The sequence below is a fragment of the Anomaloglossus baeobatrachus genome, unplaced genomic scaffold, assembly GCF_048569485.1.
Source record: "Anomaloglossus baeobatrachus isolate aAnoBae1 unplaced genomic scaffold, aAnoBae1.hap1 Scaffold_476, whole genome shotgun sequence".
NCBI classification, from domain to species: Eukaryota; Metazoa; Chordata; class Amphibia; order Anura; family Aromobatidae; genus Anomaloglossus; species Anomaloglossus baeobatrachus.
The window spans coordinates 171,217-197,516 of NW_027444105.1; the positions used below are offsets into that span (position 1 = coordinate 171,217).

General features: G+C 45.4%; 2 pseudogenes; both read right to left on the reverse strand.

Annotated features, from left to right (window-relative positions):
- Positions 1-2,032: 2,032 nt before the first annotated feature.
- On the reverse strand, positions 2,033-2,239 carry LOC142281585 (U2 spliceosomal RNA; annotated as a pseudogene).
- A 15,664-nt stretch (positions 2,240-17,903) lies between these two features.
- On the reverse strand, positions 17,904-18,110 carry LOC142281586 (U2 spliceosomal RNA; annotated as a pseudogene).
- Positions 18,111-26,300: the final 8,190 nt, after the last annotated feature.

Genomic DNA, 26,300 nt, shown 5'->3' on the forward strand with positions numbered 1-26,300 from the left:
GGAGGAAAGGGATGGCCTAGGCCCGCCACTACCGTAACCGGTGGCGATCCTCCGGGGGTTCAGGGGTCCCCTTGGACGTGGGCCCCCTGAAAGAGACAGAACCCGCTCGGGCAACTTGGTGCTGGACTGGGGTCAAGGGGTGCTGCCCGCTTCTTAGGGGCAGCATCAGGGCCAGGTTGTTTGGGTGGGAGAAGAGCGGAAGCTGTACCGTTGTAAAATGTTTATGATGCTTTTACATGTTTTACCGTTTTATTCTTTTTCAGTTGTGAAAATAAAACCGGTGATGGACGGGCAGCCCGCGGACGGTCTGCATTTTACTATAGGGGAATGTGGCGCCCTGGACAAGCCAGGTCGTCACAGGTACTACACCAACACACTCTACACTCCGGCTAGGCACACCGAAGCTAAACACAAATCCTAGTTGCCTTCCTCCAGGGGCTGATGTCCACACCAGGGGGTGGGCCAGGCGGTTGATCCCACCCACCGAGGAGTTCACAGTCCTGGAGGCGGGAAAAGGAGTCAGATTAGAGATCAGTTTTGGAGTTAGAGAAGTGAAGAGGAGAGGAGACTGACCGTGTCCGGGTGTGTGGCCCGGGCACTCAGCAAGGTTGGCAGACGGTGGTGACCTTCTGCAGGAGAGGCTGATTGGAGTGAACCGTACGGACCGGGGATGGGCAGTGGCCCGCCGGTACCAGATCGGGGAGTGAAGAGAAGCCAGCACCATCCGGCAGGGCCTACGGACCCCGACCAGGCTAGGAGTCGCCGTAAAACCGGTCAAATCCGTTAGCGACAGGAACCTCCAGGGTTTCCCAGCAGTCAAGACCCGATTGAAGGCAACAGCTCACACCGTAGAGGGAAGCACAGTCACCGCCAAGGCTACAGTTCCCAGGGCCAGAGCCTGCGGGCAAAAGGGGCTCCCTCAGCATCCATCCAAGCTGGGGAGCGGGTTACCGGTGGGAAGCCCGCTAGATTTTGGGGGAATAAAAGGGGTCCAACACCACATCCCCACAGGTGCACACCCACCCATCAAAGAGAGCTATAAGCCAATACCACCTTCACATTGCCAGTGTACCAAGGACATGTTGAGCAACATGAAGGCGGCTGGGGTTATCCGTGACAGTTGTAGCCTTTGGGCAGCTCTGTTGATCCTGTTAAAAAAGAAGGACGGCACCACTCCCCGTATTGAGGAATCGCTAGCTGCATTGAGAACTGCAAATTATTTTTCTACCCTTGATCTCACTAGTCACTATTGGCAAGTGTCCGTTGCTGAGGCAGACCCCTATGGGTCTCTGCGAGTTCAAAAGCATGCCCTTCGAGCTGTGCAATGCGCCAGGAACCTTCCAGAGGCTGATGGAATGCTGCTTGGGACAAGATTTTAGGGTGTATAAAAAGGGAGATTAGATCCCGTGATCCCAACGTATTGTTACACCTCTATAAATCACTTGTAAGGCTACATCTGGAATATGGGAACCAGTTTTGGGCTCCACATTTTAAAAAGGACATTCAGAAGTTAGAGTCAGTTCAAAGGTGGGCAACTAGACTACTACAAGGAATGGAAGGCCTCCCATATGATGACAAGTTGAAAAAGTTATTAAGTGATTATTGGCTGCAATGGGGCTTTCTGGCTGGTGCCAGCCTCTCTTCTTAGCACACAGGAACCACAATCCCTACACCATGCTTCAATGGATTCTCTCATCCCAGCCCAGTAAAACTACATATTTTACACAGTCATAAGCAGCCAAAAGGGATCTATTCTATTCAATTGCAAATGATCTAGATAAGACTGAGAATAAGATACTGCACGGGACATAGCAGAGTTGGTCAAGTTGAGTGGAGATGAGTTTGCTATTTGGCACAGCTTTTTGCATCAATAAAGCAAGTAAAAGGTGTGAAAGATAAAAAAAAGGGTGAAAGTGTGAAAAGTGAATTGGCCAAATTGAGGTGCATATAAAGTTTTTGCTTTCTTTCAATTCACTAATGGGGCTCATTTGAATCAGGTGAATTGAGTTCTGCTTTTGGAAACTGGGTTAAGAAGGGGTGCACCGGTCCTGGAGGTACTGCAATACCAGGTCAATGCGTGGAGTGGACAGAGCAAGATTTTTTCCATCTCCTTGTTCTAAAAATCCATTTAATATATGGTCCCCAGAGAGGGGACGTATCAGATATTAAACTGATAAGAACAGATTTAATTTTTTTTTTTTTCTGTTTATCAGTAGGACTTCAAAATAACAAAGGTGATCGCCTCCCGTTGCCTGGGAACCGTCCAGGCACAAGAGGGCTATGTGTCACCAGAAGGCGCACACACTTCCTCAAGGCCGGCAGACGTGCAATCCCAGGCACCTTCCAGTACCGACCAAGGTAGCGTCCTCCGAAACTACACTTGATCTTAGCCAAAAGGCCGAGAAGCTATAACCCGAATTGGTTACGGCCTTGAGTGGCACCCTGGCCTATACCGGACACATATTAGGGAGAGGGAGACAAACCCACGCCTACAGAAGACATTTTGTCACCCAAGCCAACCCTTGAAAAGGCTGTTTTGCAGAGCAAAAACAAGAAGAATGGTGCTTTTTGCAGCCGCCGCCCACTGCAATGAATCTGAATAACTCCTCCTTTTGGACACAAGCACCTCCCCTCCCCCTTGCAGTCTTTCCAATTCATGATACAAAAAGACGGACGGACAGGACAGGACAGGACAGGCTGCCTGACTTTCCGTCACTGCCACCCTTTGCCATCCTTGCCCGTAGAAAGCCCTTTCATCATCCCCAAACCCTAATCTTTTCCCTTCCCTTCCCAGATGCGTCTCACTCCCTTTCATTAGGAAGTGAGCGCAGCCTTTTCTCCGTTCTGCACATGCGCGACGTTAAACACAAATGCGCAGGCGTGCGTTCCATTACCCTCACTGCATTCCACTCCCATACAGGAAGTGGGCGCAGCTATTACTACGGTCGCACATAAAAGAACCCACGGCCACCACTGCACATAGCTGACTCCACCACAGGACACCCACTTCTACACCAACGCAGGTAAGACAGGATCGGCACCTCTATGCTCCCGTTACAATCAGGCTCAGTCACCATGTGATAACGCTCTCAACTCTTTAGTTGCAGGCTCCCCTTGCTTCACCTCCACTGGCTGTGCTGCCATTTCCTCTCCCACCTGGAAGGTATACTTTATTCCACTATTTTCCTGTTTCTCTCTTCCCCCTTTTCCCATAACCTACTTTTATCTGCATTTGTGGGGTATCTATATGCTATTTACATCATAGTTTTATTCATTAATATGGAAGGGAAGAGTGCCCATGAGAGTGTTGAACTGCGGAGAGCAAGAGATTAAGCTGCTCCGATTTGCCACCATTGATAAGCTGTTCTCAGTAGATACACATGCTATCCAAACAGCAGCATCCACCATTGCTTCAGCCCACCCATTCAGTGACAGCTCACCAAGTCAGCCAGAGGAGTGGTGTAAGGAATTACACGTAGGCACTGACTCCACACCTTCACATCACAAGAAGGGGGTCTACAGGCTAGTGCAAGAATACGAGCAAGTCTTCAGCAAACATCCGCTAGACTTTTGAAGAATAAAAGGGGTCAAACACTACATCCCCACAAGTGCACACCCACCCATCAAAGAGAGATATAAGCCAAAACTACCTGCACATTACCAGTGTACCAAGGACATGTTGAGCAACATGAAGGAGGCTGGGGTTATCCGTGACAGTTGTAGCCTCTGGGCAGCTCCGTTGGTCCTGTTAAAGAAGAAGGACAGCACCACTCCCCTGTATTGAGGAATAGCTAGCTGCATTGAGAACTGCAAATTATTTTTCTACCCTTGATCTCACTAGTCGCTATTGGCAAGTGTCCGTTGCTGAGGCAGACCGGGAGAAGACCGCCTTTGCCACCCCGATGGGTCTCTGCGAGTTCAAAAGCATGCCCTTCGAGCTGTGCAATTTGCCAGGAACCTTCCAGAGGCTGATGGAATGCTGCTTGGGACACCGAAACTTTGAAACGGTACTGCTATACCTTTATGATGTTATTGTTTATTCTAAAGCAAACAAGATTTTAGGGTGTATAAAAAGGGAGATTAGATCCGGTGATCCCAACGTATTGTTACCCCTCTATAAATCACTTGTAAGGCCACATCTGGAATATGGGGTAAAGTCCTGAGCAGGTTGATAACCATTGGTTTGAGCATGGTAGGGTGTAGTGCGCATCTTCCTGCATCGGTAAAAGCTGCAGAAGTCCTTGAAGATTTCCGCTTCAAAGGCTGTGCCTTGATCTGTGAGGACTCTCTCTGAGTAGCCATGAGGTCTGCATAAGTGTGCTTGGAAGACCTTCGCTGCAGTATGGGCCATTAGATCTTTGACTTGTACCACAACCATAAATCTCGAGTAGTTGTCTACCATCGTAAGTGCATACGTGAGCTCGCCTCGATATTCTGCAACAAAACTCCCTTTTTCGATTTCAGTTTCAGCAAACACTCCTCTTCCTGTAGAAAATATTTATCATTACCTAAGACAGTCATTCTAATGCATGACAATATTAAGGCAATTTAGTTAAAACTTGTTTTAACTCACCTTTAAGGGGATTGATGTATTTCATGGTCAATCCAGGTTTGTCAGTGATGGCACTGACATAATGTATGGCGTCTTTTTCGGGCGTTATCCTTTGCCTTTTCATTGTGAAAATCCAGTTGCCTATATCAAAGCAAATTCTACTACTTGTAAAGTATGCAGAAAATGAAATGTAGAACATATAACATCAACTGCTTAGGAACGCATCATAGGTTAGTACTTAAAAGGATATTGTCATGTTCTAGTCATAATGCAAGCTGGACATTTTTCATGTTACCCTGTAATCGCCGGCCTGTTCTAATGCTCACAAGCCAAGATATAGGCTCAGCTGCTAAGGCTTCCCTCTGCCTTCTGAATGAAACTTGAATATGTCTGGGTCACTGTGTATATAGCAGGTGCTCAGAAAAAATAAGAGTCAATTCAATAGAAATAGCTCTGGCACACTATAGTGATCAATAACGTAAGAAAAGAACTCTTGGAATGCTGAAAATTCTTTATTTGTGCAAAAGGATAATTCATCCAACGTTTCGACCTTGTTTTTAGGTCTTTATCAAGGATAAAGTTATCTAAGATCATAAAGGGTTACAAAACCATATAAACACGTAATTAGTACATAGTACAACATAACAGTACAATATATTGCTACTTGAGAGTACAATGGGTCAAATGACCATGATGCACATACAAAAATTTTTTCCAAAGCCATAGTGAAAACATTTGTACTGAGGAAAGAAAATTTCCACATGACCTATCTGGAGAAACATTCTGGATCAAACAACCAAAAATAGTCAAGCAGGTAAATACACACCTATATGGATAACAGGATGATATGTGTTCAATTGTATAGCGTCATTGCCATTAAGGTACAAATGGAAAACTTGCAATCCTATATAGTGAAGGAAATGAACACATATCATATCAAAGAACACAGGAACATGGGTGTGAGAAAAACCTCAATGTTTGTTCTTTATAATGGTGTGAACATGTATATGTCTCAGTACCTTATGCACTTGAGAATTCTAGTGAGTAGATCATGAAAGCCTATTTCAGAACTGGAATCGGTAAATAATTGTAGGTGGAATCTAAATGAAAAGATGGTACAAGTGTTATCATGACACGTGGGCTATAACACAATGGACCGTGTGACAAAGAAGAAAGGAGAGAAAGAAGAGGAAGAAAATGCAACTACCTGTAACATTACGTGATAGTCACTGGTAAGTATCACTTGACAATTCAAGTGAAAAAGGATTCCTTTATTAAAGGGTTCTCAGTCGCCTCAGGATCATGAAATACTAGGGTAAATGATATGAGAATGGGTAAGAAGCACCACTAAAGGAAATATGAGATGCAGGACATATATCTATAAACCCCTGAACTACATGATAGAAATAAAAAGAAGAAAAAAGAAAAAAAAGAAGAAAGAAGAAGAACACATAGAATGCGGAAAGAGAATGGGTACAACTACCTGAGTTACTGCAGGGAGGCCCCTGGTTGGTATTGTGAGGGTTAGTGGAATTCCTTCACTGAAGGGTTCTCAGTTGCCTCAGGTTCGTGAAAAATGCTATAGACAAATAATGCCCGGAGAAAAGGGGTTCATATACAGCGAATAATGGTAATACAAGGTACATGTGTCACATGTAATAGTATATATATATATATTGTACTAAGCTCTACACCAGAAATAGAAAGTAGTCCCTCTGCCTTCTGTCTAGGTGCCCTGAGTTATGTCCTGTAAACTGTCACAGCGACCCAGACACACATGTGTAGTAGGGGAATATCCCTGCTGAGATGCCAGTGCTAGAGCACTCGTTTGCTGTGGATTTGAACGCTATGTGAGCAGTTCTTACCTTCAATGAGCAGAAGTCTCTTTTTTCAGATTTCAATATCTCTGTGGGTATCTGGCAGAAATATGGAATACTCTTTACTGCTAAGACCCTGTACACCACTCCCACTAAAGGGGGCTTTACACGCTGCGACATCGCTAATGCGGAGTCGTTGGGGTCACGGAATTTGTGACGCACATCCGGCCGCATTAGCGATGTTGCTGCGTGTGACACCGATGAGCGATTTTGCATCGCTGCAAAAACGTGCAAAATCGCTCATCGGTGACATGGGTCTCCATTCTCGATTATCGTTACTGCAGCAGTAACGATGTAGTTCGTCGCTCCTGCGGCAGCACACATCGCTCCGTGTGACACCGCAGAAACGAGGAACCTCTCCTTACCTGCCTCCCAGCCGCTATGAGGAAGGAAGGAGGTGGGCGGGATGTTCCGGCCACTCATCTCCGCCTACGGACTTTGAAACGACTGATGTGGACTCTACAGACTATAATACTGACACGTCCGATAATAATTTTGACACCCCATCCACTTCTTCAAGTGTGTCAAAAAACTTGAAAAATCAGCCGTTTTTTCAAAAAAATCGAAAAAAACAAGGAGGAGCGGCCGCAAACATAGAAAGTCATGTGTACCAACACAATCATTTCACGAGGGGGAAAAGGAAATGAATATTGATAATAATAATTTTTCTGTTATAAATATGTCGGCATGCATTTTAAACAGCAGTGAAATTAGTGTTTTGAAAAGGGGTTTAAATTTTGTTCCCAACAAGAGGTTTGATCTTTTTAAAACAATACTAGATGTTAATAAGTTTATCCGAAAATTAACAGTAAAAAAACACTTCTTTCACGATGAAAATGAGGTTAATGTTCCTAATGTTTCAAATGCATCAGCTGACATTTTTTTCTCTCCTATGTCATTTAAAGAACAAATGGCTTTACAAGATTTGCATGATTTGTCAAGTGATAGTGGTGCCGGACCCAATCCACATTGTGTGGTTTCCCACTTTAATGTTCCTAATCCCAGTTTTTATCCCATACCTTCGAGGTGTGATCAAATGACTGATTTCCAGAACATAGTAGAAAAGGAATTAACTGCTCTTTCTCATTTACAAGAACCAATGGTTCAAAATTTGTCTAAGACTGAGAAGGATGCGATTATTTCCTTGCAAAAAAACTCTAACATCATAATAAAAAATTCTGACAAGGGGGGGGCAGTCGTAGTTTTGGATACTGGACTTTATGAAAGGGAGGTATTGACTATGTTACAGGATTGTGATACCTACAGGAGAGTCGATCATGACCCCTCTGCAGATATAAAAAAATCCTTGGAAAAAATTCTAGAAGAAGGCTTACATTTGGGTTTAATTGATGAAAAATTGAGAGATTATCTTAATCCATCTTATTGTTTAATACCATTATTACATGCCTTACCCAAGTCACATAAAAACCAATTTCCCCCAAAAATGAGACCGATTGTCTCAGGTATAGATTCTTATACTGAACATCTGGCAGAGTGGTTGGATAACCACCTTCAATTTCTTCCTAAAATGTCTCCTGGCTATGTCCTGGATAGCAAACACGTGTTGAATATTATTTCTCAGATGAAATGGCAAGATAATTTTAGTTGGTTAACTTGTGATGTGCAATCACTGTATACATCCATTCCACATTCTCTTGCCATTTTAGCGTTGAAAGATTTGCTCAAAAAATATTCTGACTACTCACTTGAATTACAGGACTATTTGATTGACGTAACTGAGTTTTTACTCAAAAACAACTATTTTACCTTTTTAAATAAAGGATATATTCAGTTACAGGGATGTTCAATGGGCGCACGGTTTTCCCCCTCTCTAGCAGGCATATTTATGTTTTGGTGGGAAGAACAATATATTTTTAATCAGTGCAATCCTTTTTTCTCGGATATAGTATTATATCTGAGATTTATAGATGATGTACTTATTGTATGGCAAAATCCAAACAAAAAAATTGAGGATTTCATATCATATATTAATAATAATGCCCATAATCTCTTTTTCACTTTTTTTCATGATGTATCAAAAATTAATTTTTTGGATATACAATTCCATGGGAAGAGTGACAATGGAGAAATTAATTGCAGTCTTTATAGAAAACCCATATCAGGCAACTCATTATTACATGCGGGAAGTTGCCATCCAAAGCATGTTATAAATAACATCCCTACAGGTGAATATGTCCGTGCTAGGAGATGTTGCAACACCCAAAATGGTTTTGAGGCAGAATGCAGCACTATTGAAAAAAGGTTTTTGGCAAGAGGGTATAAAATGACAAATCTCCAGAAAGCCAAAACCAAGGCAATCAAAGTGAGTAGGTCACAATATTTGGACATGAATAAAACCAGAGATAATCCCCAGAAAGAATTGTCAGTTGTTTTTTCAACAACATACAGTAAAAATTATTATGATGTAATTAAAATTATTAAAAAATATTTACCCATTTTATCTACAGATGACACATTACACAAAATTTTAAAAAATGGAGTTAAATTTGTTTCAAAAAGGAACATTACATTGGGATCCATGTTATCACCTAGTGATCATATGAATAGGTGCGGTTCCACTAAAAAAAACACTGGCAATTGGTTACCCAGCACAGGCTCTTTCAAATGTGGCCACAGATCGTGTGGACTATGCGGTTATATGTCAAATGTGAAAGAATTTTCTTCATTTACAGATAAAAAAACGTATAAAATAATGTCACTCATAAACTGCAGTTCAGACCATGTGGTTTATTTAATATCGTGTACTATTTGCCAGTTACAATATATAGGCAGCACTTGTCGTTCTCTCAGAAAGAGGATATCTGAACACATTTATGATGTTAATAATGCCACCACCAGAAAATTATCAGGAGCGTCTCAACATTTTCGCGACGCACATGCAGGTAATTTAACAGGCATGAAAGTTAATGCCATTGAAAAAATTCAACTACCTAGAAGGGGTGGAAATTTGAAAGATATCCTCTTTCAGAGAGAAATAAAATGGATGTTTTTAATGGGCACTAGATTTCCGAAAGGTTTAAATAAAAGAAATGAATTGATGTTTGCATATTAATCTGGCTAAAAAACTAAAAAAACTTTGTATATATATATAAGTGTTATAAGCATTATATGGAGTGATATAACTCAAGGGGTTAATGTTTTTGTAATTGTCTTGCTCTCTCCTTGCATTTGATCACATGTTTGGGTTCAGCCCTTTTTAAACAGTTCTGTGACTAGATGGTTTAGAGACTGAATAAGAACTGGATGTTCGAAACGCGTCCTCTCTGACATGGGCTTGACCACCATAGCATGGACTTTTTAATGATAAGAAAATAAAGGAAGTTTTATTTTAAAGAACAAAATGCCTGGAGTTTTGTGCTGGTGAAATCCTTCAACCAATTTCAAACCACAAGGAAGGGGTATACCGGGTGGTACAGGAGTATGAGCGGGTTTTTAGCAAGCACCCTCTAGATTTTGGGCAGATTAAAGGGGTTCAACACCACATCCCTACCGGTACACACTCCCCTATTAAAGAGAGATACAGGCCTATTCCCCCTGCGCACTACCAATGCGCCAAAGACATGTTGAGGAACATGAAGGAGGCAGGGGTTATTAGGGACAGCTGTAGTCCCTGGGCCGCTCCGTTGGTGCTGGTTAAGAAGAAGGATGGCACCATGCGGATGTGTGTGGATTACCGGAAGATTAACCAGATAACGCATAAGGATGCTTACCCTCTGCCCCGCATCAAAGAGTCCCTGGCCTCGCTGAGAACCGCTAACTACTTCTCCACCCTTGACCTCACCAGCGGGTACTGGCAGGTGGCCGTGGCACCGGAAGACCGAGAGAAGACTGCCTATGGGACCATTTTGCTGTACTTGAATGATGTGATTGTGTACTCACAGACGTATGAAGCCCACCTGGAGCACCTAGCCGAGGTGTTCGCGTCCCTTGCCAAGTATGGGATGAAGTTGAAGCCCTCAAAGTGTCATCTGCTGAAACCCAGAGTGCAGTACCTAGGACATGTGGTTGGTGCGGAAGGTGTCGCCCCCAACCCCGAGAAGATCACCGCCATCCAAGACTGGCCGAGACCGACCACAGTGAGGGAAGTGAGGCAGTTTCTGGGCCTGGTGGGATATTACCGTCGCTTCATTAAGGGGTACACAAAGATGGCTGCCCCCATGCAAGACCTCCTCGTAGGACAGACCAAGGGTGGTAGATCCCTAGTAGCCCCATTGGTGTGGGAAGAAAAGCATGAGGAATCCTTCCGCCAGCTGAGAACAGCCCTGACCGGAGAGGAAATCCTAGCGTACCCTGACTACAGCCGCCCATTCATCCTCTACACCGACGCCAGCAATGTGGGCTTGGGGGCTGTTCTATCCCAGGTCCAAGACAGAAGGGAAAAGGTAATAGCTTATGCTAGCCGAAAACTCCGACCGACTGAGAGGAACCCTGAGAACTACATCTCCTTCAAGCTTGAGCTCTTGGCACTGGTGTGGGCTATCACCGAGCGGTTCCGCCATTACCTGGCAGCAGCCAAGTTCACCGCGTACACAGACAATAACCTGCTGACCCATCTAGATACGGCCAAGCTGGGCGCGTTGGAGCAGCGGTGGGTGACCAGGTTAGCCAACTACGATTTCACCATCAAGTACCGGGCCGGCCGTACCAACGTCAATGCCAATGCACTCTCCCGGATGCCCCACCTGTCGGAAGAGGGGCCAGAGGATGATGACCTCGAAGAGATCGAGTTGCCTGCATTTCACCGGCCATTCACTGAGAAGGTGCACGTCTACCAACAACGGGTGAACCTGGATCCGCTGCCCCGACAGGACTGGCAGGAAGCTCAGGACCAGGCACCTGCTGTCCGCCTGGTCAAGACTCTAGTGGAACAGGGTTCTGCTGGGATAGACCCTGCTGCCCCTGCCGAAGCCCAACGTCTGTGGCAAGAACGGAACCGGCTATACCTACACCAGGGGAAGTTGTATCGCGAGCTGATTAATCCAAAGACTCACGAGAAGATCCGCCAGCTGGTGATTCCCCAGGCTAACGTACCCACCGTCCTGCAAGCATACCATGATGGTGCAGTGCACTTCGGGTGGAAGAAGCTAGAGATGTTGTTAAGAGAGCGGTTCTATTGGAGTGGAATGCGGGAATCTGTGGAGGCCTGGTGCCGAGAATGTGGCCCTTGCGCATTGAGAAGGAAGGACGAGGCCAGCCAGAAGGCACCCCTACACCCGATCATTACACACCAACCGCTGGAGCTGGTTGCCCTTGACCATGTAAAGCTCACCCCCAGCCGAAGTGGGTACACCTACGCTCTGACCATCGTAGACCACTACTCGAGGTTCCTGGTGGTTGTCCCAGTTAAGGACTTAACTGGCCGCACCGCTGCTAAGGCTTTCCAGGCTTATTTCTGTTGACCGCATTGGTACCCGGAGAGGGTGCTTACCGACCAGGGTCCGGCCTTTGAAGCAGAGGTATTCCAGGAATTCTGCCAGTTGTACGGCTGCAAGAAAATCCGGACCACGCCTTACCACGCCCAAACCAATGGCATTTGTGAAAAGATGAACCACTTGGTCCTGGGCCTCCTCAAGACGTTACCACTGGAAGAGCGGAACCTGTGGCTGGAGAAGCTACCTGACCTGGTCGATATGTACAACAACATCCCTTCCAGCTCTACGAAATGCACTCCAGCATACCTGATGAGAGCTCGTCCCGGCCGGCTACCAGTGGATCTGGAAATGGGCTTGGAAGCTTCAGAAGCACTCCTGTCGACAACTGAATGGGACACTCGGCGGAGGACACAGTACCGACAGGTCCAGGAGTATGTTGAAAAGAACTTGTGCCGGAGTCGGGGACAACAGGAGCAGTGCTTCAACAAGAAGGCGCCTGCCGGTTCCTTCCAACCTGGGGATGTAGTGCTGAAGCGGGAGGGCCCACAAGCTGGATGATCAATGGGAAAAAACCCCGTATGTAGTCCAGCCCACAGGATGGGAGAATGGGAAGGCCTACCAGATCAGCCGTGACCAGGGGGGGACTTTGGCCACGGTTTCCCGAGACCACCTGAAGAAGTGCCCACCAGCATTGAGAGTAGCGGATGAGGCTCCAGTTCCCAGTCCAGTGGAGAAGGAAAAAGAGGTAATCCACACCATGATGGGTGATTTTCCAGCAGACTGGCCTACACAGAACGGTGCGGTGATCCTTCCAGTGATACTGTTCCCACAACCCGTGGATGAAGAAATGATGGAAACGGTTAACCGCGAGCCAGTGCCCAGGGATGTACCTGTACCCAGCTCCCCTACGCCTCCGCCTGCCCCACATGATAGCAGGGAGGAGGAACTGACTGTTCCCTCTGCCCCACTGCCTGTCACCACTGACACCGGACCCCGAAGGTCCACTCGCCCCAACCTAGGTAGACCCCCACTTAGGTACAGGGAAACTACTCTTTAAAAGGGGGGGGCTTTATGTGTTGAGTGTACCAGTTTGAAAGTTTTAAATGATAAGTAAAGATGATCAACCAAAGAAGTTTACCTGATTGAACCGTGATTAAACCGGCCGTTGCCGGCAACTGTTGTCCCCGTAGGGACTGTGCAACCATTGCGTAAGGAACTGCTTACGGACAAGCCCAAGAACTTGCAGGGCAACCACAAACTTAGTGCAATGTAAATAAAAATGTTTGTTGGCTTGACACCGTTACCGCCTCCGGAGAGGCTGATTTGGGAGGATGGGCCTGGAGGAAAGGGATGGCCTAGGCCCGCCACTACCGTAACCAGTGGCGATCCTCCGGGGGTTCAGGGGTCCCCTTGGACGTGGGCCCCCTGAAAGAGACAGAACCCGCTCGGGCAACTTGGTGCTGGACTGGGGTCAAGGGGTGCTGCCCGCTTCTTAGGGGCAGCATCAGGGCCAGGTTGTTTGGGTGGGAGAAGAGCGGAAGCTGTACCGTTGTAAAATGTTTATGATGCTTTTACATGTTTTACCGTTTTATTCTTTTTCAGTTGTGAAAATAAAACCGGTGATGGACGGGCAGCCCGCGGACGGTCTGCATTTTACTATAGGGGAATGTGGCGCCCTGGACAAGCCAGGTCGTCACAGGTACTACACCAACACACTCTACACTCCGGCTAGGCACACCGAAGCTAAACACAAATCCTAGTTGCCTTCCTCCAGGGGCTGATGTCCACACCAGGGGGTGGGCCAGGCGGTTGATCCCACCCACCGAGGAGTTCACAGTCCTGGAGGCGGGAAAAGGAGTCAGATTAGAGATCAGTTTTGGAGTTAGAGAAGTGAAGAGGAGAGGAGACTGACCGTGTCCGGGTGTGTGGCCCGGGCACTCAGCAAGGTTGGCAGACGGTGGTGACCTTCTGCAGGAGAGGCTGATTGGAGTGAACCGTACGGACCGGGGATGGGCGGTGGCCCGCCGGTACCAGATCGGGGAGTGAAGAGAAGCCAGCACCATCCGGCAGGGCCTACGGACCCCGACCAGTCTAGGAGTCGCCGTAAAACCGGTCAAATCCGTTAGCGACAGGAACCTCCAGGGTTTCCCAGCAGTCAAGACCCGATTGAAGGCAACAGCTCACACCGTAGAGGGAAGCACAGTCACCGCCAAGGCTACAGTTCCCAGGGCCAGAGCCTGCGGGCAAAAGGGGCTCCCTCAGCATCCATCCAAGCTGGGGAGCGGGTTACCGGTGGGAAGCCCGCTAGATTTTGGGGGAATAAAAGGGGTCCAACACCACATCCCCACAGGTGCACACCCACCCATCAAAGAGAGCTATAAGCCAATACCACCTTCACATTGCCAGTGTACCAAGGACATGTTGAGCAACATGAAGGCGGCTGGGGTTATCCGTGACAGTTGTAGCCTTTGGGCAGCTCTGTTGATCCTGTTAAAAAAGAAGGACGGCACCACTCCCCGTATTGAGGAATCGCTAGCTGCATTGAGAACTGCAAATTATTTTTCTACCCTTGATCTCACTAGTCACTATTGGCAAGTGTCCGTTGCTGAGGCAGACCGGGAGAAGACCGCCTTCGCCACCCCTATGGGTCTCTGCGAGTTCAAAAGCATGCCCTTCGAGCTGTGCAATGCGCCAGGAACCTTCCAGAGGCTGATGGAATGCTGCTTGGGACAAGATTTTAGGGTGTATAAAAAGGGAGATTAGATCCCGTGATCCCAACGTATTGTTACACCTCTATAAATCACTTGTAAGGCTACATCTGGAATATGGGAACCAGTTTTGGGCTCCACATTTTAAAAAGGACATTCAGAAGTTAGAGTCAGTTCAAAGGTGGGCAACTAGACTACTACAAGGAATGGAAGGCCTCCCATATGATGACAAGTTGAAAAAGTTATTAAGTGATTATTGGCTGCAATGGGGCTTTCTGGCTGGTGCCAGCCTCTCTTCTTAGCACACAGGAACCACAATCCCTACACCATGCTTCAATGGATTCTCTCATCCCAGCCCAGTAAAACTACATATTTTACACAGTCATAAGCAGCCCATGGGCATTCACCTGCATTCAAACCAATAACAGCTCATAGACCAGACAATCCATCTACCACTGGACCAAAGACAGGAAGTTAAATCCACTGCCTGCGGTAACCAACTTAATCCTATAGGCTACTCACACAACAAACCCAACAGAAAGGAAAAAAACATGGCTTCGATTATCCATCCAATGAAAACGCATAACCATTGTGAGCCATTGGACAATGCAATTGGACACATGGTGACATGGTGCACGGCCCAATGAATCAAGTCTTTACTTCATATTCACGGTTTAAGCCCTTGGGTTCTAATGTGCCCAGAGTACATATCCAGAAAGATTCTCTTTCTTTGAGCTAAACACAAGTCAACAATACATTGTAAGCAGATTCTATTACCAGTCCCACACCATTTTGTGACGCATAATCACACAGTGATCCAATTAAGATTCCAAGTCATCGAACATGTCCAAGCCATACGCAGAGGAGGCAATAGAATTAGGAAGCTCAAAGAAAGGGAATCTTTCTGGATATATACTCTGAGCACATTGGAACCCAAAGGCTTAAACCATGAATATGAAGTACAGACTTGATTCATTGGGCCATGCATGGACATAATGGACATAATTCTTATAGGCAGGACAGGTAATAAGGAGCACAAGGGATATGCTAAAATGTGTTGTGTGACAAGACAGACACAGGAAAGGAGATGATAACAGGTGTAGGGACCAACAAGGTGAGACAAGGGGTATCAGGATAGGGTCAAGTAGGTATGAATGTAGTAATGGGGCAGGCATAGAGAATTGTATGCGAATGTGAATTACAATAAGTCACTAAGGAAAGGAATATGTGAGTGTGTGCCTAATGTAAACTAATATTGTACTGGCAAAATTATAGATGGAAAGGGAGAAGGGGAGAGGGGAGAGAGGAGGCTGTAATTGACTACAAGGGTATGAGTTATGAGTGATCATAGGGATAGTGCTACATAAGTGGAAATACCTATGGAGGACCGGATGTGTAAGCGCATACCTTATACAAACCTATAGAGTGCTGATGGGTGAGAGTGTGATGTTAGATATAAGACATCCTATAGTGAATAGTGAGCCGTAATCAAGTGCAACAGGGATATTTCACGTGACTATGGGAACCTGGAAGGTAAAGAAAGGGGAGAAAAAACTGTTAGACAAGGTAATCAGACAAACATGACAAATAAAAAACAAGGAAGAATGGAACTCCATACATAGTGGAACCATATATAGTGTGAACACGAAAAAGAACCGGGCGTTAGAAAAAATGTGCACGGCCCAATGAATCAAGTCGGTTCTTCATATTCATGGTTTAAGCCCTTGGGTTCCAACGTGCCCAGAGTATATATCCAGAAAGATTCCCTTTCTTTGAGCTTCCTAATTCTATCGCCTCCTCTGCGTATGGCTGGGACATGTTCGATGACTTGGAATCTTAATTGGGCCACTGTGCGATTATGCGTCACAAAATGGTGTGGGACTGGTAATAGAATCTGCTTACAACGTATTGTTGACTTGTGCTTAGCACAAAGAAAGGGAATCTTTCTGGATATGTACTCTGGACACATTAGAACCCAAGGGCTTAAACCGTGAATATGAAGTACAGACTTGATTCATTGGGCCGTGCACCATGTCACCATGTGTGCAATTGCATTGTCCAATGGCTCACAATGGTTATGCGTTTTCATTGGATGGATAATCGAAGCCATGTTTTTTTCCTTTCTCTTGGGTTTGTTGTGTGAGTAGACTATAGGATTAAGTTAGTTACCGCAGGCAGTGGATTTAGCTTCCTGTCTTTGGTCCAGTGGTAGATTGATTGTTTGGTCTATGAGCTGTTATGGGTTTTAATCCAGGTGAATGCCCATGGGCTGCTTATAACTGTGTGAAATATGTAGTTTTACTGGGCTGGGATGAGAGAATCCATCGAAGCATGGTGTAGGGATTGTGGTTCCTGTGTGCTAAGAAGAAAGGCTGGCACCAGCCAGAAAGCCCCATTACAGCCAATAATCAACCGCTAGCCGCTGGAACTCGTTGCTCTAGATCATGTCAAACTCACACCAAGCAGGAATAGATACATTAGCCCACCATCCCACCCAAAGAGCAACTTCTGCTGCGCAGCTGGCTTTCTAGGCAGCAGCGCTATTGTGATGTCAGCGGGGGACATTGTGACAAGCCAGTGTTCCGTCACTTCATGTTGTGCACTGTTCAAACGGAAAATACATCAACAGGCAGACTACAGAAAAGCTTACTAACAAAGGTTAGAGAGGGGCTTTCTCAGAGGGCTTTTTACAGTTTGTCTATTCCCAATTAGCCGTTTAAGTATGCTTAATGAAAGTACTAATTCTTTCATAGGCCGCCCATTCTTAGTATTTGACGTTCCTTATATTGCGGTATCAGGCTTCGCAGCAGGTTGCAAAACATTCATCACCCATGACTGTCCCCAATTGGGCTCAGAAGCTAAATGTCTATCATGACCTCTCTTTTTGAAAGTCCAAGAGCAAGCAAACTCTTCCTCCAGGAGAGGGAGCCAACAGATCACTAAAGACATCATCATTGCTCAAAGAAAACACCGAAAAACAATGGAAGCTTTAATTGGAGTGGAATCTGATAGACAGCACCTGATGCCAAGTCTGCATCTTCTAACACCTGCAGTCACTGCAGCAGCTGAATCCAATGTGTCCAAAAGGGATCTATTCTATTCAATTGCAAATGATCTAGATAAGACTGAGAATAAGATACTGCACGGGACATAGCAGAGTTGGTCAAGTTGAGTGGAGATGAGTTTGCTATTTGGCACAGCTTTTGCATCAATAAAGCAAGTAAAAGGTGTGAAAGATAAAAAAAAGGGTGAAAGTGTGAAAAGTGAATTGGCCAAATTGAGGTGCATATAAAGTTTTTGCTTTCTTTCAATTCACTAATGGGGCTCATTTGAATCAGGTGAATTGAGTTCTGCTTTTGGAAACTGGGTTAAGAAGGGGTGCACCGGTCCTGGAGGTACTGCAATACCAGGTCAATGCGTGGAGTGGACAGAGCAAGATTTTTTCCATCTCCTTGTTCTAAAAATCCATTTAATATATGGTCCCCAGAGAGGGGACGTATCAGATATTAAACTGATAAGAACAGATTTAATTTTTTTTTTTTTCTGTTTATCAGTAGGACTTCAAAATAACAAAGGTGATCGCCTCCCGTTGCCTGGGAACCGTCCAGGCACAAGAGGGCTATGTGTCACCAGAAGGCGCACACACTTCCTCAAGGCCGGCAGACGTGCAATCCCAGGCACCTTCCAGTACCGACCAAGGTAGCGTCCTCCGAAACTACACTTGATCTTAGCCAAAAGGCCGATAAGCTATAACCCGAATTGGTTACGGCCTTGAGTGGCACCCTGGCCTATACCGGACAGATCTTAGGGAGAGGGAGACAAACCCACGCCTACAGAAGACATTTTGTCACCCAAGCCAACCCTTGAAAAGGCTGTTTTGCAGAGCAAAAACAAGAAGAATGATGCTTTTTTCAGCCGCCGCCCACTGCAATTAATCTGAATAACTCCTCCTCCTCCAAGCACCTCCCCTCCCCCTTGCAGTCTTTCCAATTCATGATACAAAAAGACGGACGGACAGGACAGGACAGGACAGGCTGCCTGACTTTCCGTCACTGCCACCCTTTGCCATCCTTGCCCGTAGAAAGCCCTTTCATCATCCCCAAACCCTAATCTTTTCCCTTCCCTTCCCAGCTGCGTCTCACTCCCTTTCATTAGGAAGTGAGCGCAGCCTTTTCTCCGTTCTGCACATGCGCGACGTTAAACACAAATGCGCAGGCGTGCGTTCCATTAGCCTCACTGCATTCCACTCCCATACAGGAAGTGGGCGCAGCTATTACTACGGTCGCACATAAAAGAACCCACGGCCACCACTGCACACAGCTGACTCCACCACAGGACACCCACTTCTACACCAACGCAGGTAAGACAGGATCGGCACCTCTATGCTCCCGTTACAATCAGGCTCAGTCACCATGTGATAACGCTCTCAACTCTTTAGTTGCAGGCTCCCCTTGCTTCACCTCCACTGGCTGTGCTGCCATTTCCTCTCCCACCTGGAAGGTATACTTTATTCCACTATTTTCCTGTTTCTCTCTTCCCCCTTTTCCCATAACCTACTTTTATCTGCATTTGTGGGGTATCTATATGCTATTTACATCATAGTTTTATTCATTAATATGGAAGGGAAGAGTGCCCATGAGAGTGTTGAACTGCGGAGAGCAAGAGATTAAGCTGCTCCGATTTGCCACCATTGATAAGCTGTTCTCAGTAGATACACATGCTATCCAAACAGCAGCATCCACCATTGCTTCAGCCCACCCATTCAGTGACAGCTCACCAAGTCAGCCAGAGGAGTGGTGTAAGGAATTACACGTAGGCACTGACTCCACACCTTCACATCACAAGAAGGGGGTCTACAGGCTAGTGCAAGAATACGAGCAAGTCTTCAGCAAACATCCGCTAGACTTTTGAAGAATAAAAGGGGTCAAACACTACATCCCCACAAGTGCACACCCACCCATCAAAGAGAGATATAAGCCAAAACTACCTGCACATTACCAGTGTACCAAGGACATGTTGAGCAACATGAAGGAGGCTGGGGTTATCCGTGACAGTTGTAGCCTCTGGGCAGCTCCGTTGGTCCTGTTAAAGAAGAAGGACAGCACCACTCCCCTGTATTGAGGAATAGCTAGCTGCATTGAGAACTGCAAATTATTTTTCTACCCTTGATCTCACTAGTCGCTATTGGCAAGTGTCCGTTGCTGAGGCAGACCGGGAGAAGACCGCCTTTGCCACCCCGATGGGTCTCTGCGAGTTCAAAAGCATGCCCTTCGAGCTGTGCAATTTGCCAGGAACCTTCCAGAGGCTGATGGAATGCTGCTTGGGACACCGAAACTTTGAAACGGTACTGCTATACCTTTATGATGTTATTGTTTATTCTAAAGCAAACAAGATTTTAGGGTGTATAAAAAGGGAGATTAGATCCGGTGATCCCAACGTATTGTTAACCCTCTATAAATCACTTGTAAGGCCACATCTGGAATATGGGGTAAAGTCCTGAGCAGGTTGATAACCATTGGTTTGAGCATGGTAGGGTGTAGTGCGCATCTTCCTGCATCGGTAAAAGCTGCAGAAGTCCTTGAAGATTTCCGCTTCAAAGGCAGTGCCTTGATCTGTGAGGACTCTCTCTGAGTAGCCATGAGGTCTGCATAAGTGTGCTTGGAAGACCTTCGCTGCAGTATGGGCCATTAGATCTTTGACTTGTACCACAACCATAAATCTCGAGTAGTTGTCTACCATCGTAAGTGCATACGTGAGCTCGCCTCGATATTCTGCAACAAAACTCCCTTTTTCGATTTCAGTTTCAGCAAACACTCCTCTTCCTGTAGAAAATATTTATCATTACCTAAGACAGTCATTCTAATGCATGACAATATTAAGGCAATTTAGTTAAAACTTGTTTTAACTCACCTTTAAGGGGATTGATGTATTTCATGGTCAATCCAGGTTTGTCAGTGATGGCACTGACATAATGTATGGCGTCTTTTTCGGGCGTTATCCTTTGCCTTTTCATTGTGAAAATCCAGTTGCCTATATCAAAGCAAATTCTACTACTTGTAAAGTATGCAGAAAATGAAATGTAGAACATATAACATCAACTGCTTAGGAACGCATCATAGGTTAGTACTTAAAAGGATATTGTCATGTTCTAGTCATAATGCAAGCTGGACATTTTTCATGTTACCCTGTAATCGCCGGCCTGTTCTAATGCTCACAAGCCAAGATATAGGCTCAGCTGCTAAGGCTTCCCTCTGCCTTCTGAATGAAACTTGAATATGTCTGGCTCACTGTGTATATAGCAGGTGCTCAGAAAAAATAAGAGTCAATTCAATAGAAATAGCTCTGGCACACTATAGTGATCAATAACGTAAGAAAAGAACTCTTGGAATGCTGAAAATTCTTTATTTGTGCAAAAGGATAATTCATCCAACGTTTCGACCTTGTTTTTAGGTCTTTATCAAGGATAAAGTTATCTAAGATCATAAAGGGTTACAAAACCATATAAACACGTAATTAGTACATAGTACAACATAACAGTACAATATATTGCTACTTGAGAGTACAATGGGTCAAATGACCATGATGCACATACAAAAAATTTTTCCAAAGCCATAGTGAAAACATTTGTACTGAGGAAAGAAAATTTCCACATGACCTATCTGGAGAAACATTCTGGATCAAACAACCAAAAATAGTCAAGCAGGTAAATACACACCTATATGGATAACAGGATGATATGTGTTCAATTGTATAGCGTCATTGCCATTAAGGTACAAATGGAAAACTTGCAATCCTATATAGTGAAGGAAATGAACACATATCATATCAAAGAACACAGGAACATGGGTGTGAGAAAAACCTCAATGTTTATACTTTGTTCTTTATAATGGTGTGAACATGTATATGTCTCAGTACCTTATGCACTTGAGAATTCTAGTGATTAGATGATGAAAGCCTATTTCAGAACTGGAATCGGTAAATAATTGTAGGTGGAATCTAAATGAAAAGATGGTACAAGTGTTATCATGACACGTGGGCTATAACACAATGGACCGTGTGACAAAGAAGAAAGGAGAGAAAGAAGAGGAAGAAAATGCAACTACCTGTAACATTACGTGATAGTCACTGGTAAGTATCACTTGACAATTCAAGTGAAAAAGGATTCCTTTATTAAAGGGTTCTCAGTCGCCTCAGGATCATGAAATACTAGGGTAAATGATATGAGAATGGGTAAGAAGCACCACTAAAGGAAATATGAGATGCAGGACATATATCTATAAACCCCTGAACTACATGATAGAAATAAAAAGAAGAAAAAAGAAAAAAAAGAAGAAAGAAGAAGAACACATAGAATGCGGAAAGAGAATGGGTACAACTACCTGAGTTACTGCAGGGAGGCCCCTGGTTGGTATTGTGAGGGTTAGTGGAATTCCTTCACTGAAGGGTTCTCAGTTGCCTCAGGTTCGTGAAAAATGCTATAGACAAATAATGCCCGGAGAAAAGGGGTTCATATACAGCGAATAATGGTAATACAAGGTACATGTGTCACATGTAATAGTATATATATATATATTGTACTAAGCTCTACACCAGAAATAGAAAGTAGTCCCTCTGCCTTCTGTCTAGGTGCCCTGAGTTATGTCCTGTAAACTGTCACAGCGACCCAGACACACATGTGTAGTAGGGGAATATCCCTGCTGAGATGCCAGTGCTAGAGCACTCGTTTGCTGTGGATTTGAACGCTATGTGAGCAGTTCTTACCTTCAATGAGCAGAAGTCTCTTTTTTCAGATTTCAATATCTCTGTGGGTATCTGGCAGAAATATGGAATACTCTTTACTGCTAAGACCCTGTACACCACTCCCACTAAAGGGGGCTTTACACGCTGCGACATCGCTAATGCGGAGTCGTTGGGGTCACGGAATTTGTGACGCACATCCGGCCGCATTAGCGATGTTGCTGCGTGTGACACCGTTGCAAAAACGTGCAAAATCGCTCATCGGTGACATGGGTCTCCATTCTCGATTATCGTTACTGCAGCAGTAACGATGTAGTTCGTCGCTCCTGCGGCAGCACACATTGCTCCGTGTGACACCGCAGAAACGAGGAACCTCTCCTTACCTGCCTCCCAGCCGCTATGAGGAAGGAAGGAGATGGGCGGGATGTTCCGGCCACTCATCTCCGCCCCTCCACTGCTATTGGGCGGTCGCTCAGTGACGTTGCTGTGACGCCGCACGGACCGCCCCCTTAGAAAGGAGGCGGTTCGCCGGTCACAGCGACGTCGCCGGGCAGGTAAGTATGTGTGACTGGTTCTGTTCGGTGTTGTGCAGCATGGGCAGCGATTTGCCCGTGTCGCGCAACAGATGGGGGCGGGTACCCACACTAGCCATATCAGGACCGATATCGCAGTGTGTAAAGTAGCCTTTAGTCACATGACCAAGACTGTATCTGTGTCCCTACAACACACTTGAGACAAATGTGTGTGTGAGCCTGCATTGTGGGGTATATATAATATATTATAGAGCTGGGAAGGATCATTCTAAGCAGTGAGCTGTTCCAGTATTTGTAGGAAAATACCCAGTAGAAGCATCAAACACAGCACCAATACCTCCCATCAGTATCCCACCACAGTGCCATGTAACCCATGCCCTACACTCCCATCTACACCAATACTATACAGGCACAAACTAGTATATCTGACTAAAAACCCCCAAAATATGAAGAACGGCCTATAGTTGAGTGTGGATATAAAATCTATGTGAGCAGAGCTAGAATAGAAATCACTGATCGCATTGAAGTCATTCTGACCATAAATCACCATGATATCAAGGTGAGGAGTTGTGTGTTACTGCTGGGAGGAAAGGGTTAACAGTGGAATATTAAGGTGCATTTCTGTGTGCAGTGTTACTAGTCAATGTAACAATTCAGTATGAGCTGCTCTTGGTGCCGGGGGAGGGAGATGCTCTCCTGAGCAAGATAGATGGGGAATGAACATGATATCTATATAGTGTAAGGCAGGGGGTCTCAAACTCGGCTGGGTGTATGGGCCGCACAGAGGAAAAAAATAATGTGGGGGGCTGCATTCTTTGCAGGACAAAGTGACATTTTTATTGGTACCATATATATATTTTTTTTTCACACACCTTTGGATGACTGATTTTCAACATTTTTCACTTGTTTATTATAACAAATGTGCACATTCTTTGGTTAAATCTAAAAAAAAAAAATTGATGTTAAACAAAAGTTATGCCTTATTTTGTTTTTTTTACATTTTATCCCTTTCTTTTAACTAATAGTGTTACAATTATGACGCTAGCGTTTTGTGAAGGGAATGCTTTGCCTACTTCCGTGACTATGGCCTTCCAGAACTGCTGCATTTTGGCTGACCTCTCCGCCTCGGGAATAAGAGACATAAAGTTCTCCTTGTAGCGTGGGTCTAACAGTGTTACCAACCAGTAATGATTGTCGGCCAAGATGTTCTTAACGCGAGGGTCACGAGACAGGCAGCTTACCATAAAGTCATCCATGTGCGCCAGACTCTTAACAGCCATCACTTCAATATCCAGACCAACACGATGACTGAACATGCTGTCCTCCTCCTTCTCCTCCTCCTCCTCCTCATCTACCCTGTCCTCTGGCCAGCCACGCTGAACTGAGCATATGACTGGTATGCATGTCATATCCTCAATTTGGTCGGAGAGTTGCTCCATGTCTTCATCTTCCTCCTCGTCATAGTCCTCCACTGCACGTTGTGATGAGACGAGGCTGGGCTGTGTGTTATCACCCACACCCACTACTGTTTCTTGCTCCAACTCATCGTGTTCCGCCTGCAATGCATCATGTTTGGTTTTGAGCAGAGACCGTTTTAGAAGGCAGAGAAGCGGTATGGTGACGCTAATAATGGCGTCATCGCCGCTCACCATCTTGATGGAGTCCTCAAAGTTTTGGAGGATGGTACATAAGTCGGACATCCATCTCCACTCCTCAGGTGTTATGTGTGGAGTTTGACCCATTTCCCGATGGCTTAGGTGATGCAGGTACTCAACAACTGCCCTCTTCTGCTCACATATCCTGATCAACATGTGCAGAGTTGAATTCCAATGCGTGGGGACATCACACACCAGTCTGTGAGCCGGAAGATGCAAATGACGCTGAAAGCCGGCAAGGCCGGCTGAAGCAGTAGGTGACTTTCGAAAATGTGCAGACAGGCGGTGAACTTTTACCAGCAGATCAGACAGCTCTGGGTATGAGTTTAGAAACCGCTGAACCACGAGGTTGAGCACATGGGCCACGCATGGAACATGTGTCAGCTGGCCTCGCCTCAAAGCCGCCACCAGGTTCCGGCCATTGTCACACACAACCTTTCCTGGCTTTAGGTTCAGAGGTGTGAGCCAGTGATCTGCATGCTGTTTTAGAGCTGTCCACACCTCTTCTGCATTGTGGGGTTTGTCACCTATGCAGATTAGCTGCAGCACAGCCTGTTGCCGCTTCGCCGAGGCAGTGCTGCAGTGCTTCCAGCTTGGGACTGGTGTGGAGGGTAAAGTGGATGAGGATGCGCAGGAGGAGGAGGAGGCTGAAGAGCATGACATTCCGGAGCTGTAGAGTGTGGGTAATTAGACTCAGAGGCCTTTATGTACGTCTCTTCTCAGGGACATCGGAGTGCCACACAATGTTTTACGTAAAATCTTTCATGTATTGATCTCAAAAAGTAACATACATTAGCTCTATCTCACTATTGGGTATGTGCCCTTAACATTTCCGCTATGAAAAATCATTTTGGTGTCATTTTGGAAGGTTTTCTGGTGAGTCCGTAAAAATGGCGTAAAACGCGGACAAAATTATTCACAGCTGTGACTTTTGAGTGATAAATGCTTCAAGGGGTCTTCCCCATGCTGTTGCCATGTCATTTGAGCACTCTTCGGAGACTTTTGTGCCATTTTTAGGGTTTCTACATGCTGCCGGTGGTCATTTCACAAAAATACTCGGGTCTCCCATAGGATAACATTGGGCTCGGTGCTCGGGCCGAGTACACGAGTATCTTGGGAGGCTCGGCCCGAGCTTCGAGCACCCGAGCTTTTTAGTACTCGCTCATCACTACTAATAAACCTAAAAAATAAAAATAAATTGAATAAAAATCATGAATGTTGTGTTATAACAGGAAATTCGGTGTAAGAATGAATATCCGGGATGAGAGTTCAGCGAATGAGTTATAGAAATTGTTACAAAAAGGAGTGTGTACGGTTTATGCGTAAATTTTCAGAATGCGTACATGAAAATTATATGTATGTGAGAATGTCCCCCATGCTTTGTAAAAAGTTATTTATGAAAATGTAAATAAAATATATAAAAATGCCTAATTATTTATAATTTATGAGAAAGATATATATGTATGGAAGAATGTTATAAGGTGTCCAAGAACCATAAAGAAAAAGGGTGCATATATAATGTTAGAGGTCTAGAGTTCCACCAGGCTATATCACCCCTAAAGAAATAGAAAGAAGACCTTACTACCTGTGTACCCCAAAAAAAGCTATATTTCGTAGCCAGGATTATGGTGGAGATATGCACAAATGAAATAAGAATATAAAGTAATACAATAAGATTATAAAACCAATATGTGTGCATTCATGCACCACCCGGTACGCTACCCTTGCCAAATTGCTCACTCTAGATCCCCACACGATCCATGAAGCCGTTCCCCCGGTCACACCGCCTGCTGCCGGTTCCCACTCATCCCTGGGGGAGTTAGGCGAGTGGTATCGAGAGCTACA